Raw genomic sequence first — 4,298 nt, forward strand, 5'->3', positions numbered from 1 at the left:
TCCGCCTTGACGTTTCTTCCGTGGCTCATCCACATTCTAATGGTCAAGCAGAACGGGCTAACCAAGAAATTTTGAGAGGCATTAAGCCACGGCTTATGGTTCCTTTGGAGCGAATGCCGGGTTGTTGGGTTGAAGAGCTTCCTTCAGTTCTTTGGAGTATCAGAACCACCCCCAACAGTTCAACAAGCTATACGTCTTTTTTCATGGTTTATGGCGCAGAGGCGGTTCTCCCAAGCGATATCCGTCATGACCCGCCCAGGGTGGTGGCTTACGTTGAATCTGGTAATAAGATGGCGCATCAGAACACACTTGATGTTTTGGATGAAGAACGTGATCTTGCAGCAGCCCGTCCGGTGATTTATCAACAAGACATGCGTCGCTATCATACCGGCAGAGTTAAAACTTGGGCGTTTCAAGAGGGCGACTTAGTGCTCCGACTGATTCAAGATCAGATAGGCATGCATAAGCTGTCCCCGCCTTGGGAAGGACCCACTACTAGAAAGACCTCTATAGATAGACATTTAGTAGTAGCGTGGGTTATTTGGCCCGCGCTATTGCTACTTAGTAGTAGCGTGGGCAAAAAAACCGCTACTGGTATGGCATAGTAATAGCGCGGGCATATAAAACCTGCGCCGCTAGTAAATGATTTCCACTTTACCTTATCGTAGCGTGGGGTATAAAACCTGCGCTACTACTAGTTGATAGTTGTAGCGCAGGTGGGGCACCTCGCTGCTGCTATGCCACCAACCTCCCACTCCACTCACGCCACCCACCCCGAGCCAGATCTAGATCGAGACCCCCTCCACCGGCGGCCCCCCGTCCCGTCCCCCACCGGCGGCCTCCTGTCTCCCCTTCCTCAACCTCCTCTCCTCTCTCCTCAACCTCCTCTCCTCTCCTGGGCTCCGCCCACACGGGAAACTGCTGCTCGGCGTCTCCAGCAATCAAGCAGCAGCCAAGGCCGGGCTCCCAGCCTCCGCGCGGCGTCGTCTCTCCCTTCCCCGCCGTCATATGTCACCGTCGTCGTCGCGATCCGGCCCTCCGCGCCACAGCGGTAAGCACGCACGCCGCCGCTCCCCTGCCTCTCTCCCCGTCAATCTCCGGTGGTTCCCTTTGTCGGCGGCGGCGGGTGGCGGCGGCGGGGAGTCTCCCCGTCCATCTCTGATTTAGCCAGACGGTGTTCATCTTGTTGCTTTTCTAGGCCTGTGTGTGCGCTTGTGTTCATCTTGTTGGTTATATTGGGGGGAAACGCCCTTCTATGCTTCCTGTACTGATTCTGATTTAGTGCGCTTGTTTTCATCTTGTTGATTATATTGGGGGGAAACTCCCCCTCTATGCTTCCTGTACTGATTCTGATTCTTAGGTTTTTCCTTATTGCTTTTCTAGGCCTGTGTGTGTTCGTTTAGATTCACAAAAGAAATTCCTGCTACGTGCGTGCAGGTTGGTTGTGGGGTTCGTTTGCTATTTTTCTTAGTGCTTCCATGTGCAAGAGAGGTAGTAGCTCTGTGCCTTCAACGGAATAGCCACATGGTTGAGTACCAAACCTTATACGTATGTTGTTGCTTGTTGGCCTGCTCCTTACAGCTGTCATGCTTGTGGTTGATTCAGCTGGGGATCAACAACGCCGTCGTTGCTGGCGGCATGGAGACCATGTCCAATGCCCCCAAATACGCTGCAACAGCAAGGTTCCTACTAGCTTAAGAAGAATGGCTCTGTAACTGCCGGCAACTCCTCTAGTATAAAGTTTGTTGTTTACGTATTCTGACTAGTCGTTTACTATCTCTCTAGATAGTATCTTAGATGGAAACTATGCAGAGTAGTTAGTGTGCATCCAGAGTCTACTATGATATCTCAATCTTGAGTAAAGCATTTGAATTTAAGCTAGTAGATATTGAGCTCTGTGATTGAAGTGTCTTTGTTGAATACATCTAATCTGAACAATTTCACATTTGCTTCTCTGATAAGTAAGGTCTATTTTCATTTACAGGTAGAAGATAGCGACAGAGTGGGAAGGTTTGTGCAAAGATCTTCTCCGTCGCCGTCCGCGACAAAGCTGCTGGGTGCATCCGTCCATCATCTTCAGATCTGAGTGAAGAGGGCATCCGTCCATCTCAAAAGGTTTAATTTTTATACCAGCTAATTAACTTGTCTTTTCATCAGTTTCTCCTTGAGTAATTGGAAAGGGGATTATATTAGACTGCTAGCTGATTCTTGGTGAAAATTGCTTCGCCTGTATGTATGTAGAGAATCTTGTAGCAATGATTCTTGGTGAAAACGCCATGTCCTCGATACCCCCTGGTTCATGGTAATTACTCCACATTTTGGAAATGAAACTGACAGAGTTTCGGTGCTAGATATTTCTTTGAGCAAATATTACAACTGGAACGCAGAATTCTGATTGCAGTCACAAGTCATGTGGAGTTTGAACTGTTAGTGAACATAGGTCCTACCGTTCTAGTTGTAGGTTAAGTGCGAGCAATTTCCAGGAGTATGAGACCTCAGCTTTAATAGGTTATCTTTGGTTGCACTGTAGCTAAATTCCTCATTCAGTTTGTTTTCTGAGGCCAATGTCGTCCAGAAAATTCAGAATCTGCATACTGTTTCTATTAATTATAGCCAATTGGGTAGCAGATTTAACTGGGTACTCCATGTGGTTCTTTGCCCCCATCTATACTTTATTGATCTATATGCATTGAGTAAAAGTTCTTCATTTCTGACTGATGGTTAATTGATATTAAGTGAAATATGGTGTTACCCAAGTATTTATGTAATCAAAAAACATGATTGTGTTCTCATGTGTTATCCCAACACATTAGTTAGGTGACTGTCTGAGAATACTTGATGCCCAAAATATATATGGATCATGCTATGCTATATATGTGTATTGTCTATTGTGTCCATGTGCCAGTTAATTCATCTCATTTCTTTGAAGCCGCTACCTAAGTACCGAGCGATTTCCTTTGTTCCAGCTTTTGTTCTTAGCAGACAAATCTGGGAGAATGTACTAGCTGCATATATTGGTTCTTGGGTTTATTATTAGAGCTTTTTATCTGCATATATACATAGGAGTGAGAATGCCCAGGTATGCGACCCTAAATTTAGTTTCACTGCTTTCTTACTCATGGGATTTATCGAATTAATAACTATAATGGATTAATGAGAAAAAGACAAGGGAAATTAGCTTTATAAAAGTGAAACTATTCATGGTAAACATTTGGCAGAAGAGAATCACAAAATGAACAACAGCCTCCCTCACGGGAAACATCAGGTGTGGTAAAATGTTCACTTAAAAAACTAGAGATTACTTCCTGGTTTCCTTATGCCTCGTTGCTACTGGTGCTGTCTGTTTAGGTAACCCTCTGCCTCATGGTGTTCAGCTGGTTGCCACCAATCTGCTAAGTATACATAAAGTGAATTTGAGTTATATAAATATGCCAACTGTCTACAAGACACCACTAACATAGAACAAAATGATGTAGTCTAGAGTTCAGCATGACTTTGTTTTTTCTGCTCTTTTTGGTAAGCATACCAAAGCAAAACCAACCTCAAGCCTTTGAAAGTTTGAACCATTGATCTGCTCTGTACTTCCTATCCATTTTCACATCAATTAGGTGCGTCGACATCGACACGGGCTGGGGCGGCGGCGGCGATGACATCTGACATCGACACGGGGCTGCTGCTGTGACGACGGCGGCATTGTCCGGCGCCGACCACGACGACGACGACATCGTCACGGTGCTGCGGCAGCGACGCCGACGACATCAACACGAGCTTGTGGAGGCGCCGACGCTGACGACCTATACGTGTGGCGTATATTGTATATATATGTGTATTAATTATCTATATCAAATATGTATGATTGACGGTATGCAGAACATGTACTATTATGAAAGGCGACTGTTAGGCGCCGGCGCACCGGCCGAAAATTTCGGCCGGTCAGCCCCCAGCACACCTCGAACCGTTAATTTCCCCTAATCATCTTCTCCCCTTCGCATCTGGCTCTGCGTTGACCAGCAACTCTCATCTATGGGGGACTCCGCGCTCGCCGCTGCAGGTGCCCATCCTTGGCTGACCGTGCATGCCGGCCAACGGCGCAGCCGTGCTCGCCGGCCATCCACAGGAGCAAAAATCAAAGCTGGATGTAGCAAAAAAATTGTTGGTTCCAGCAAAAAGATGGATCCAGCAAAAAATCAAAGAGATGAGTTGGTAGCAAAAATCAAAGGCAGTGACAACAAAAAATAAGGACAGTGATAGCAAAAAAATTGGAAGCGGTTTCAGCAAAAAGAGATGGATCCAGCAAA

At 46.3% G+C, this 4,298-nt stretch overlaps 1 long non-coding RNA gene across 1 annotated transcript; it reads left to right on the forward strand.

Moving 5' to 3' along the window:
• The first annotated feature begins 711 nt into the window (after positions 1-711).
• LOC109743397 (uncharacterized) lies at positions 712-3,972 on the forward strand. Its single transcript, XR_002228072.3, has 3 exons — positions 712-1,051; positions 1,985-2,115; positions 3,609-3,972. It is a non-coding gene; the product is annotated as an uncharacterized lncRNA (long non-coding RNA).
• The last annotated feature ends 326 nt before the right edge of the window (positions 3,973-4,298 follow it).

The sequence above is a fragment of the Aegilops tauschii genome, chromosome 5 (genome assembly GCF_002575655.3).
Source record: "Aegilops tauschii subsp. strangulata cultivar AL8/78 chromosome 5, Aet v6.0, whole genome shotgun sequence".
Classification (NCBI taxonomy): Eukaryota; Viridiplantae; Streptophyta; class Magnoliopsida; order Poales; family Poaceae; genus Aegilops; species Aegilops tauschii.